This window comes from Ranitomeya variabilis, chromosome 3, assembly GCF_051348905.1.
Source record: "Ranitomeya variabilis isolate aRanVar5 chromosome 3, aRanVar5.hap1, whole genome shotgun sequence".
NCBI lineage: Eukaryota > Metazoa > Chordata > Amphibia > Anura > Dendrobatidae > Ranitomeya > Ranitomeya variabilis.
The window spans coordinates 669,212,935-669,226,952 of record NC_135234.1 but is presented as its reverse complement, the minus strand read 5'-3'; the positions used below and the strand labels follow the sequence as shown (position 1 = coordinate 669,226,952).

The 14,018-nt window shown below is 48.3% G+C and overlaps 1 protein-coding gene across 4 annotated transcripts in view; it reads right to left on the bottom strand.

Moving 5' to 3' along the window:
- The window catches only part of LOC143816926 (gametocyte-specific factor 1-like), a 157,537-nt gene extending 155,447 nt beyond the window's left edge, over nucleotides 1-2,090 (bottom strand). For all 4 annotated transcript variants that reach the window (XM_077297917.1, XM_077297916.1, XM_077297920.1 and 1 more), the window contains exon 1: nucleotides 1,981-2,090. The gene's annotated coding sequence lies outside the window, so the exon portion shown is untranslated. The remainder of the gene's footprint in view (nucleotides 1-1,980) is intronic.
- Nucleotides 2,091-14,018: the final 11,928 nt, after the last annotated feature.

Below are 14,018 nucleotides of genomic sequence, written 5' to 3'. Positions count from 1 at the left end.
TCGGATCCTTTTTACGCATGATTACCATTTCGGTTTCTCAAAAAAAAAAAACGGAAATAATCTAGCACAAGAGTAAGCAATGCCTAGACCACCAAACACAAGATTGTCCAGCCGACAGATCTTCCCTCACTCCCCCCTAGCACAGCCGAGAGTCACCATGTCCTCTATGAAGGGGCCACTTCCAGACTCCTCAGAGTGGTTTATCTACATAAAAAAAAAAAAAGATCAACCATTGGAAATTTAAAATATCCATCTCCTCTATGGGGAGAAGGCAGGAAAGAGGAGTTGCAGCAGTACTGAGGCATGCACCTATCATAACGGACCTCCTGCTCTTTCCCCCACACAATACCCCTTGTCATCAGCCAGAGGCACCATTAATGGGGGATATAGCTGGACAAAACCAAATTACACAGCCCTCTCTCACCCTATACCGGCCAGCAGACTGCCGACAATGTATCCCTCCCCAGCCCTATAATAACCAGCAGGCCACCTACAATGTGTCCCTCCCCAGCCCTATAATGACCAGCAGGTCACCTACAATGTATCCCTTCCCCAGCCCTATAAGGACCAGCAGGCCACCTACAATGTGTCCCTCCATAGCCCTATAAAGACCAGCAGGCCACCTACACTGTGACCCTCCCCAGCCCTATAATAACCAGCAGGCCACCTACAATGTATCCCTCCCCAGCCCCATAATGACCAGCAGGCCACCTACAATGTGTCCCTCCGTAGCCCTATAAAGACCAGCAGGCCACCTACACTGTGACCCCCCCAGCCCTATAATAACCAGCAGGCCACCTACAATGTGTCCCACCCCAGCCTTATAATGACCAGCAGGTCACCTACAATGTATCCCTCCCCAGCCCTATAATAACCAGCAGGCCACCTACAATGTGTCCCTCCCCAGCCCTATAATGACCAGCAGGTCACCTACAATGTATCCCTCCCCAGCCCTATAAAGACCAGCAGGCCGCCTACAATGTGTCCCTCCATAGCCCTATAAAGACCAGCAGGCCGCCTACAATGTGTCCCTCCCCAGCACTATAATAACCAGCAGGCCACCTACAATGTGTCCCTCCACAGCCCTATAAAGACCAACAAGCCACCTACAATGTGTCCCTCCCCAGCCCTATAATGACCAGCAGGCCGCCTACAATGTGTCCCTCCCCAGCCCTATAATAACCAGCAGGCCACCTACAATGTGTCCCTCCCCAGCCCTATAATAACCATCAGGCCACCTACAATGTGTCCCTCCCCAGCCCTATAAAGACCAACAAGCCACCTACAATGTGTCCCTCCCCAGGCCTATAATAAGCAGCAAGCCGCCTACAATGTGTCCCTCCCCAGCCCTATAAAGACCAACAAGCCACCTACAATGTGTCCCTCCCCAGGCCTGTAATAAGCAGCAGGCCGCCTACAATGTGTCCCTCCCCAGCCCTATAATGACCAGCAGGCCGCCTACAATGTGTCCCTCCCCAGCCCTATAATAACCAGCAGGCCGCCTACAATGTGTCCCTCCCCAGCCCTATAATAACCAGCAGGCCACCTACAATGTGTCCCTCCCCAGCCCTATAATGACCAGCAGGCCGCCTACAATGTATCCCTCCCCAGCCCTATAATGACCAGCAGGCCGCCTACAATGTGTCCCTCCCCAGCACTATAATAACCAGCAGGCCGCCTACAATGTGTCCCTCCCCAGCCCTATAATAACCAGCAGGCTGCCTACAATGTGTCCCTCCCCAGCCCTATAATGACCAGCAGGCCGCCTACAATGTGTCCCTCCCCAGCCCTATAATGACCAGCAGGCCACCTACAATGTGTCCCTCCCCAGCCCTATAATAACCAGCAGGCCGCCTACAATGTGTCCCTCCCCAGCCCTATAATGACCAGCAGGCCACCTACAATGTGTCCCTCCCCAGCCCTATAAAGACCAGCAGGCCACCTACAATGTGTCCCTCCCCAGCCCAGAGCCGCCATTACCGCTCTCCCGTCACACGTCCGGTCTTCTCAATGTCCGCTGCGCTTCTCCCACAGCGCCCCGCCCACTCACTATAAGGCGCCGCTGAGGAAGAGGCCACGCCCTGTGATCGCCGCAGCCAGTGGCGCCAAAATACCCTGACATGGCGGCGTCCGGTCACCGCGCCCTAACTGCTGAACGCGTCATATTGCTGAAAATGATTTCTCGTACAATGTGTCAGACATGGCGCAAATTGCACAAATGTATACAATGCCATATTGCGGTTTGCATGGTGATTCACTTTCTCCCTTCTGGCCTACGTGCGCACCGGGCTCTGTTCACCTGGGAGGTTTTCAGAGAATTTAAAAACGAGTTTGGAAACGACTTTAGGAAACGCTTAGGCTGGAGTCACACTCAGCGTAAGACAATACGGTCCGTTTTTTACGGCCGTAATACGGAGAAATGTTCCCAAAATAGTGATCGGTAGTCAGGGTGTGTCAGCGTATTTTGCGCATGGCATCCTCCGTATGTAATCCGTATGGCATCCGTACTGCGAGATTTTCGCGCAGGCTTGCAAAACCGACATCTAATGGATTTATGTGCTCAAATGTTCGGAAAAACATATATACAGTATATATATATATATATATATATATATATATATGTCATTGAGACACATATATATATAGTCTGTATTTATATTTAATTCAGCGCAATATCTGTGAAAAGCCGGTAATTCAATTGCCGGCTTTTCATTTCTCCTTCCCAAACCCGACAGGATATGAGACATGGTTTACATACAGTAAACCATCTCATATCCCCTTTTTTTTTGCATATTCCACACTACTAATGTTAGTAGTGTGTATGTGCAAAATTTCAGCGTTGTAGCTGCTAAAATAAAGGGTTAAATGGCGGAAAAAATTGGCGTGGGCTCCCGCGCAATTTTCTCTGCCAGAGTGGTAAAGCCGGTGACTGACGGCAGATATTAATAGCCAGGAGAGGGACCATGGTTATTGGCCCCCCCCCCTGGCTAAAAACATCTGCCCCCAGCCACCCCAGAAAAGGCACATCTGGAAGATGCGCCTATTCTGGCACTTGGCCACTCTCTTCCCACTCCCGTGTAGCGGTGGGCTATGGGGTAATGAAGGGTTAATGCCACCTTGCTATTGTAAGGTGACATTAAGCCAGATTAATAATGGAGAGGCGTCAATTATGACACCTATCCATTATTAATCCAATTGTCTGAAAGGGTTAAAAAACACACACACATTATTAAAAATTATTTTAATGGAATAAACACACGGGTTGTTTTAGTATTTTATTGCTCTCTCAATCCATCAGAACACCCTCGCTTGGCAAAATAATAAACCCACAAGATACATACCTTCCGATGATCTGTCACGTCCAACGAGGTAATCCATCTGAAGGGGTTAATTATTTTACAGCCATGAGCTGCGCTAATGCACTCGCTCGTGTCTGTAATCCCCGGGTAATGAAAGGAAATCTGAGTGATCTGTACTTACATTGAGTTGCGGTGAGGCGCCCTCTGGTGGATGAACTCATATGAACTCGAGCGTGGGAACTTTTCCAAGCCTGCAGTTCATGAGAACATCCAGCAGGGGCGCCTCACCGCAACTCAATGTAAGTACAGATCACTCAGATTTCCTTTCATTACCCGGGGATTACAGACACGAGCGAGTGCTTTAGCGCAGTTCATGGCTGTAAAATAATCAACCCCTTCAGATGGATTACCTCGTTGGACGTGACAGATCATCGGAAGATATGTATCTTGTGGGTTTATTATTTTGCCAAGCGAAGGTCTTCTGATGGATTGAGAGAGCAATAAAATACTAAAACAACCTGTGTGTTTATTTCATTAAAATAATTTTTAATAATGTGTGTGTGTGTTTTTTAACCCTTTCAGACAATTGGATTAATAATGGATAGGTGTCATAATTGACGCCTCCTCATTATTAATCTGGCTTAATGTCACCTTACAATAGCAAGGTGACATTAACCCTTCATTACCCCATATCCCACCGCTACACAGGAGTGGGAAGAGCAGTGGCCAAGTGCCAGAATAGGCGCATCTTCCAAATGTGCCTTTTCTGGGGTGGCTGGGGGCAGATGTTTTTAGCCAGGGGGGGGGGCAATAACCATGGTCCCTCTCTAGGCTATTAATATCTGCCCTCAGTCACTGGCTTTACCATTCTGGCGGAGAAAATTGCGCGGGAGCCCACGCCAATTTTTTCCGCCATTTAACCCTTTATTTTAGCAGCTACAGCGCCCACATTTTGCACATACACACTACTAACATTAGTAGTGTGGAATATGCAAAAAAAAAGGGGATATGAGATGGTTTACTGTATGTAAACCATGTCTCATATCATGTCGGGTTTGTGAAGGAGAAATGAAAAGCCGGCAATTGAATTACCGACTTTTCACTAACACCGCTGCGTATTTCTCGCAAGTCACACTGCTGGTCCGTGTGGAATCCGTATTTTTCTCGCCCCCATAGACTTTCATTGGCGTATTATTTGCGCAATACGCTGACAAACGCAGCATGCTGCGATTTTGTACGGCCGTAGAAAGCCGTATAATACTGAACCGTAATATACGGCTGATAGGAGCAGCCCCATTGAGAATAATTGTGCCGTTTGTTTGGCGAGTTTTACGGACGTATTTTCTGCGCTCTTACGTCCGTAAAACTCGCTAGTGTGACCCCGGCCTCAGTGTTAGGGAGTTTTACTTTCCCTCGAGGATTTATTTTTTGTTCTTTTTGCAGCCTTCTATACGACAGTGTGTATGGCTGCTTTCACACTAGCGTCGGCCCGACGTACCGACGCATGCTGTGAAATAAATGCCCGCCGTGGGCAGCGGAAGCAGTCTTGCAACGCTTCCGCTGCCCCATTGCAAGGTCCGGGGAGGAGGGGGTGGAGTTCCGGCCGCGCATGCGCGGTTGAAAATGGCGGTCTGGACGCCCAAAAAAACGTTACATTTAACTTTTTTTGTGGCGGCGGTCCGCCAAAACACGACGCAACTGTCGCATGATGGTTGCGACGTGTGGCAATGCGTCTGTAATGTTAGTCTATGGGGAAAAAACGCATCCTGCAGACAGCTTTGCAGGATGCGTTTTTTCTCCTGAACAACGCATTGCAATGTATTGCAAACGACGCTAGTGTGAAAGTAGCCTATGGAGAAGTTTCCTTCAGGAGACGCATCCGAGAAGTGACGTACATTTTCTTTTTCTACCAGGCAGTTTAAAATCAATGGTTCAGAGGAAAAAAACAAAAAAAATCCCACATTTAAGGGGTTTGGTGCCATTGGATAACCTCACTAAGGCGATGTTCAGACGCTGCATTGGTGGGGTTGCGTTCAGTTGCTGCTTTTTTAATGCAAATTTTAAGCTGCATTTTACTATAGCAGCAAAGGCTATGAGATTTCAGAAATCTAATACACACACACTGTTTTTTTCTTACTGAATTGGAAAACTGTGATTTTGAAAACTGCAGCACATCACTGCCTTCAGTGCTTTTTCAACGTTTTTGCAGCGTTTTTTCATCCACAGAAAGTAATGGGTAAGTGCAAAAATGCAGGTATCAGATTATGCTGCATTTTTGGTGCAAAAACCTCAGGAAGTTGCATCATTTTTTTTAATGCACTAACCTTTATCATCATGCACAAGAGAGAAATGTACCTGATAAAAAGCAGCAAAAAAAGGCAACACATAATGCAGCAAAACCTGCTTTTTTGTAAGCAGCTTCTTTACAGTCAAAAGAGCAGCTTTTGCCTACAGAAAAAAAAAAAAACGCATTGTGTGAACATAGTCTAACATCTTGACTTTGCTCCTTTCTCAACACTTTAAGGATATGGCTCCACGGTCTGGAGGGGCGGCGGTATCGCCGCAGCGGCGAAGCCGCTCGGCGCTAAGCCCCACCCCCTTTCTGGGACGCGATGGTGCCGGATGTGTACAGTACACATCCGGGATCATCGCACCCCTCGCCATAGGGCCCTGTGATATGCCTTGCGGGGACTCTGCGTCCCCGCAAGGTGTACGGACATGCTGCGATCTGAAAAGACGCGCAGCATGTCCGGAGTCGCAGGGCCGCCGCGTGCGGGTTTCCACGCATAGTGGAGACGGGATTTCATAAAATCCCCTCCACTATGCTGGAACATCTGGACGCTGCTTGTTTGACGCTGCAGCGTCAAACAAGCAGCGTTTACTGACCGTGGAAACATACCCTAAGGCTTTGTGCACACGATGTGGAATTAGTGCGGATCTGCAGCGGATTTTTCCGCTCTGAAACGCTGCAGTTCCGCAAAGTGATTTGCAGTACAATGTAAATCAATAGAGAAAAAAAATGCTGTGCCAATGGTGCGGAAAATTCCTCATGAAAACCGCTGCGGATCAAAAGAAGTAGCATCCTACTTCTTTTGTGCGGAACTGCAGTGTTTCTGACCCCTTCCATTATAGAAATCCGCGCAAAATCCGCATCAATTCCGCAACAAATCTGCACCTGCGTTTTCTGCCAGGAGATGCAGATTTTGTGCGGAAAATTCTGCACCCCAATCCGCAACGTGTTCACATAGCCTTACCCCTTCACCACCTTAATGACAAGGGCAAATTTTATAATTCTGACCAATGTCACTTTATGCAATAATGTCTCTGGAACACTTCAACGGATCCCACTGGTTTTGAGGTATTTTTCATGACATATTGTACTTCATGATAATGGTAATAATTTTTTTTTGCCAGGAGCAGTCCCGCACTGCTCCACGGTACTTTAACCCCCTAAATGATTGCAGCATTCCGTGAGCAGGCAGATGGATGACAGCCCCTCTGCCCTTGGATCGGAGACCCCACAGCGTGACGCGGGTTCCCATTGTTGCCATGATGACTCCATGTCGTGCAATGATGACATCTGGGTCACCAGAGCTAGTAAAGTTGCTAGATCATGCTCAGAGCAGATTGAAATCCCAAAGTAAGTGCTCAGCGTAGAGCACCAGATAACTGTGATCCTAAGTGTTATGTAAAATGTTTCCAATAAAAGCTTCAACTCAGTCCACAAAAAAAGCAAGTCCCCACTCCCCACTCAGGTCTGTCATCTGTTAACAGAAATATAGGGGGCTTCCACGTTACTGGTAGCACAAAGGCTCTAGAAAAGCGAAATGGCTCCTCACCCGCCAAAAGAAATTCAGTAAATTCTGTGCTCCCAAATACAAATGCCCCACAGTGTATCTAAACCACATATAGCGTCCACCAGTTTGGCATTTCTGAAGCGAGGAGAGCCTGACTAATTTACAGGTGCATGCCTCCAGAAGCACGGGCTGGGCATAACGTACTGGAGACTGCAACATACTGGTCACTACAACGGCAGTTTGCAATTTTCACTCAGCAACATTCATTGCTGCTTGTTTCTGGAAAACACACATGGAGTCAAAGTCAGCACTACACCTGTAGATAAATTCCCAAAAGAATATAATTTTCAAAATGGGGTCACTTGAGGAGGGATTCTGCTTGTCATCAACACATTATGTGGAACTTGCTGAGACGTTGTGCCTGTTCCAAATTAAACTGTAAATTCAAATACGTGTATGGAAGAGCCACCCTAATACATTAAGGATATGTGCACACGTATTTATGAAATTTTTCCGCAGCGGATTTGTGAAAACCGCAGGTAAAATGCACTGCAGTTTTCCTGCGGATTTATTGCGGATTCCTCTGCAGTTTTACACCTGCGGATTCCAATAGAGGAACAGGTGTAAACCGCTGCGGAATCCGCACAAAGAATTGACATGCTGCGGAATGTAAATCGCTGCGTTTCCGTGCGTTTTTTTACACAGCATGTGCACTGCGTATTGCGTTTCCCATAGGTTTACATTGTACTGTAAACTCAGGGAAAACCGCTGCGGAAACGCTGCGGATCTGCAGCAAAATCAGCAGCGTGTGAACATAGCCTTAGAATCAAAGGAGATCTCTCATTTATTACCTCATTAGAAATAGGCCCGATGCTATCGCATAGGGAGTGTGGTGAAATTAACATCTGTGTATGCTTAGTGGTGCTGACTAGTGATGAGCAAATATACTCGGTACTCGAGATTTTCCGAGCATGCTCGGGTGTCCTCCAAGTATTTTTTAGTGCTCGGAGTTTTAGTTTTTCTTGCCGCAGCTGTATGATTTACATCTGTTAGCCACCATAAGTACATGTGGGGGTTGCCTGGTTGCTAGGGAATCCCCACATGTAATCAAGCTGGCTAACAGATGTAAATCATTCAGCTGCGGCGATGAAAACTAAATCTCCGAGCACTAAAAAATACTCGGAGGACACCCAAGCGTGCTCGGGAAATCTCGAGTAACGAGTATATTCGCTCATCACTAGTGCTGACAGGAGCAGCGGACATGTCTCACACCGTTTGCGCTTTCCAACATACCGTATTTTTTGGATTATAAGATGCACCCCAAATTTTGAGGAGAAAAATAAGAAAAAAATATTTTTTAATAAAATGGTGGTGCTTCTTATAATCGTTGCATCTTATTGCTTACCGGGGGTGGCTGCGGTGAAGTGGGGTCCCAGGGTTGCTGCTGGAGGAGGCAGGAGTGGGGTGATGCTGCAGGCCGCAGGCAGGGATGAAGGGGGCTCCGATGTGTGGCGTGCTGCTGCTGGGCTCTTGTGCTGCTGCCGGGTGTCTCCAGGTGCCTGGCAGTTGCTGGCCGATGCTGCTAGTGTCTTCGGTGCCCAGCGGTGCTGTGTTGATGTCCAGTGCTGCCCGGGGCTCTGCCGACATTTTGCGACAGGCCAGGCTTCCACGGTTCCATGTATGGTGGTCTGTGGGAATATGGCTGCCGGGGACGAAGCATGCGCAGATGGTGATCTTGGGACCAAGATCTCGAGAGATCTCAGCGCCGAAATCTCAGAGCCTGGGGCTCTGGCTTGTCGCAAAATGTCAGCAGAGCCCTGGGCAGCGCCGGACACCCACACAGCACCACTGGGCACCGGAGAAACCCACAGCACCGGCAAGCAACCACCAGACACCATGTATGTCACTTGAACAGGCAGTCCTTGCGGCCACAAACTGCGCCTGCGCAAGTGACACTGCCGCGGTGCCCTATGGGATTCGGGGACAGCCGCTGGAAGTCCAACTGGCGATTATTATATAGGATAACATCATCTTACATAGGTCATTAGTATTCATCCATTGTAACAATACAATTGGCTCATCTTATCTCTAAATATGTGCTGCCATTAGCATACATACTTCTAATTGGCTAAGTTGACACTGTTAACATCCAGGTTGTGGTCTAGGGGTCACACTAGGTTTTAAGTTTCGTTTCTCTGGTCTCTATGTCTTTACACAAAGGCATTCCTGAGCCCCCTTATCTGATCATGGATTCCATCTTGGAAGGAAAGAAATATATAGCACAGTGGCGCAGTGGATAGCACAGCAGCCTTGCAGCGCTGGAGTCCTGGGTTCAAGCCCTACTAAGAACATCTGCAAAGAGTTTGTATGTTCTCTCCGTGTTTGTGTGGGTTTCCTCCAGGTACTCTGGTTTCCTCCCACATTCCAAAGACATACTGATAGGGAATTTAGATTGTGAGCCCAAAAGACGATAATGTGTGCAAACTGTAAAGCGCTGTGGTATATGTTAGCACTATATAAAAATAAAGATTATTATTATGTAGAAAGAAACTAAAATTAAGTCAGGATAGATGAAATATAAATCCTGCTCTCACATGCTCTTCTAGCAATTAGGGGCTCTATATATGGAGTCCACAAACTGTTCTAGGAAAACCTGCGCTCTGTTCCACCCAAGTTTCTAAAGGTACCGTCACACTCAGCGACGCTGCGGCGTTATAGACAACGAGCCGACGTAAACTAGATCGCTGGAGCGTCGCTGTTTAGGTCGCTGTAGAGACGTCAAACACAGCAGCTCCAGAACGATGCAGGAGCGATCCAGTGACGTAACAGCGACTCACTTCTCGTTCTCGCTGGTTGATATCTCCATGTCTGGCATTGCTGGCGTCGTTGCTTTTGATGTCAAACATGACGATACACGCCGACCTGGCGACGAAATAAAGTTCTGGACTTCTAGCTCCGACCAGCGATGGCACAGCGGGATGGCACAGATCGCTGCTGCGTGTCAAACACAACGAGATCGCTATCCAGGACGCTGCAACGTCACGGATTGTTGTCGTTCTCTTTGCAAAGTTGCTGAGTGTGACGGTACCTTATGAATGGCTAAGCAGTACTGTACAGCCACATGTGGGGTATTGCCAAGTTCAGTAGAAATTGTAGGACAAATTATCGCGCCATTTTTACCCACTTATGTGAAAATGTAAAATGTGGGGCTAAAACAAAATTTTGTTCTTAAAAATGTAATTATTTTTTCTTCACTGCCCAACGGTATAAAAATATGTGACACACTCGTAGTGTCAATATGATCACTGCACCCCCTAGATGCACCCCTAGGCTCACCAAACGGAACATGTTGTTCGCCAATTGTTCCAGCAAATTTTGCATTCAAAAAGTCAATTGGCGCTCCTTCCCTTCCGAGCTCAGCTGTTCTCTCAAACAGTAATTTTGTCCCTCATATGGGGTATAGGCATGCTCAGGAGAAATTACACAACAAATTTTTGGGTCCATTTATTCCCCTTGCCTTTGTCAAAATAAAAACATTTGAATCTGAAGTAATTTTCTTGTGAAAAAATATAAATGTTCATTTTTTTCCACATTCCAAAAATTCCTGTGAAACTCCAGAATGGTTAATAAACTTCTTGATTGTGTTTTTTAGCACCTTGAGGGTATGTGCACATGTTGCAGATTTCCTGCGGATCCGCAGCATTTTTTCTCTGTCGCCCATGACGGCACCACGGGGAGAGGGGATCCGCCCACCAAGGACAGGAAACCTACAGATAAAAAGGCGGCACCACTCTCCCACATCAGTTGGTTTCCTGTCCTTGATGGGAGACCTACGGACTTACCAGAAGAAGATCGACGTGGGATTCCGGAGCCAATCAGTCCGACTCAGGCAGCTGGGGTCCCTCTGCCTCGGCTGGTGTGGTTACCCGAAGCGCCACCGCTGGGGCTAGTGGGCCTCTAGGGTGTGCGGGGGAGGTGACATGGAGTTTGCGGTCACCTCCCCGAGTAAGATGCAGCAGCGGCAACATCCAGGGGGGTCCCTCTGTGGTTGCGGGAGGAGCGGCGCGGCCCTCCCTGAAAAAGCATCAGCCTGCACACTGCATTGCCACCCGGCGTGCAGAGCTGCGCGTTAAGGGGCTGCATAGGACCGGCAGGCTGCTCCATATGTGCTTTCTGGGCGCCATCTTGGCTCTACGGCGCATGCCCGAGACTCACAGATCTCACGATAGCGCAGGAGCACTGGAGCTGCGCAGGTGCCGGGTGGGCGCTTCTGCGCAGGCGCCGGCGGTGGGCACATCTGCGCAGGCGCCGGCAGTGGAATCTGCGATGGGCGCATCTGCGCAGGCGCTGGCAATGGGCGCATCTGCACGGGCGCCGGCGATGGGCGCATCTGCGCAGGCGATGGGCGCATCTGCGCAGGCGCCGACAGGGGTACGTCTGCGCAGGCGCTAGCGAACGGCACTTCGCGCCGACACTATGAAGTTTCTGCGCAGGTGCAAGTTCAAAAAAGCGGCGGGAATCTCCCACATAAGAAGGGTGCTGCTCCAGCTAACCAGGGGCACCGCAGCGTTATCCGCAGCACAAGCCTCGAGCAGCAGTACGAGCCTCAAGCCACAGCGCCAGCCGCCACAGCAGCAGAGCATCTGCAGCACCAGCCGCAGCGCCAACTGCAGTATGAGTGACCCGGCTTCACCCTTGCCAGAATCACCACCACCACCACCTGTATCGCCGCAGCAGCAAAAACGGCGACAACAGAAAGGACACCAGGATACTACCGGTAAAGAACGCCAAAGGTCCCAGCATAGCAAGGAGTCCAGCACGGCGTCGGGGAAAAAGGCAGACGCAGAGCATCCCCAACCGGTATTTATGGGTCCTTGAGGTGGTAAGTGATCTTCGTGAAAGTCAGAGGCAGTAAGGTTATTATTTGTCTCTTTTATAGGGGAAGAAAAGCTTAGGAAAAACTAAGCATAGAATCTGTGCCCTTTGTAGAGAAGATCTTCCATCTACCTGGGAAAAGAGACTGTGTAATACATGCATACAGCAAACAGTATCTGAAAGTCTTCCCGGGTTCGCAGCCGATCTAAAAACCCTGATCAAGGATCAGGTAGAAGACACGTTTAGATCCCTAAAAAAGGGGAAAAACGGAGGAAGACCAGGCATAGGTCCCCGACATCAAATACAGATAGTGATAGTTCGAGCTCAGTTTCCTCTAACTCCTCTTCTTCATCATCATCATCCTCTTCTTCCTCTGGAGGGCACAGTTGTTTTCCCATAGAAGACACTGATGGCCTCATAAAAGCAGTGAGGAGCACTATGGGGCTAGTAGACTCCCACCCCAAAAGATCGGTTCAGGACATTATGTTCGGGTGTCTAGAGCAGAAAAAAAAGAGGGCCTTTCCGCTTAATGATGCAATATCGGCACTAATTAAAAGAGAGTGGAAAAAACCCATAAAAAAGTCACTATTAACTCCAAAAAGAAAGTACCCCTTCGAGGACGAATCCTGCTCCTTCTGGGATAAAGCTCCTAAACTAGATGTCGCAATAGCTAAGGCATCAAAGAAATTCTCCCTCCCTTTCAAAGACATGGGGGTCCTAAAGGACCCTATGGACAAAAAGGCGGACGGCTTTCTCAAAAGTTCCTGGGAAGCAGCGGGAGGAGGTCTAAAACCGGCAGTGGCAGCCGCATGCACATCCCGCTCCCTAATGATTTGGTTAGATCAACTAGAGGGCCAGCTTAAAGGGAACTCGTCCCGGGACTCTATCCTGAACACCTTGCCTGTAATGAGGGGGGCAGCTGCATTCTTGGCTGATGCTTCTGCCGATTCCATCAGATTAGCTGCTAGATCAGCGGTCTTCTCGAACGCGGCTAGGCGCGCACTCTGGCTTAAATGCTGGCCAGGCGATTTGCAAACAAAAACAAAATTGTGTACCATCCCCTGTGAAGGAGAATTTTTGTTCGGGTCCACCCTAGATGACATCCTGGGAAAAGCAGGGGATAAAAAGAAATTTTTTCCCTCCCTGAGTTTCCCCTCTTATAGGAAGCCATTCCGGAGCAAGAGGTTTTTCCGTAAAAAACCGGGGAGAGGCCAGGGGAAATGGGAAGATAAGAAAAACAAGAACAAGGGATTCATTTTTAACAAAAATCCCAACGATAACAAAAAACCTTCCCAATGAAGGTTGGCCCCAGGTGGGGGGGGGGGGGGGACTGTCACTCTTTCTCTCGGCCTGGGAAAAAATTACTTCCAGTCATTGGATTCTGATAGAATCATAATAGAATCAGGACTGAAATTGACGTTTCAAAAATACCCTCGTCCCTCCTTTATGATGACATCTCCAAGGTCTTCAGCAGAGGAACAATTGGCATTGGAGAACGAAGTCATTGGGTTAGTGGAAAAAGGAGTGCTCCTGGAAGTTCCCCCACAAGAAAGAGGGCAATGGTACTATTCCCCTCTATTCCTGAGAAAAAAACCGGACGGGTCCTACAGGACGATCATAAACTTGAAAACCCTAAACAACTACCTAGAGATTCAAGCATTCAAAATGGAAACAATAAAGTCATCTATAAAAAGGCTGTTTCCTCAATGCTTCATGGTAGTCCTGGACCTGAAGGACGCGTATTACCATGTCCCCATTCACAAAGATCACCAAAGGTTTCTCAGGATGGCAGTTCACATCGGGGGGATATTACTCCACTTTCAATTCTCGGCTCTACCCATTGGTCTAGCCATAGCCCCAAGAATTTTCACGAAACTGATTGCGGAGATAATGGCTCATCTCAGGGAACAAAACACCCTGATTGTATCATATCTAGACGACTTTTTGGTGATAGGCTCCTCCCCCCAACACTGCGAAAATCAGCTGGCAACAGTAATACATTCTTTAAAGGAGTTGGGCTGGCTAATAAACTTAAGAAAGTCCAGAC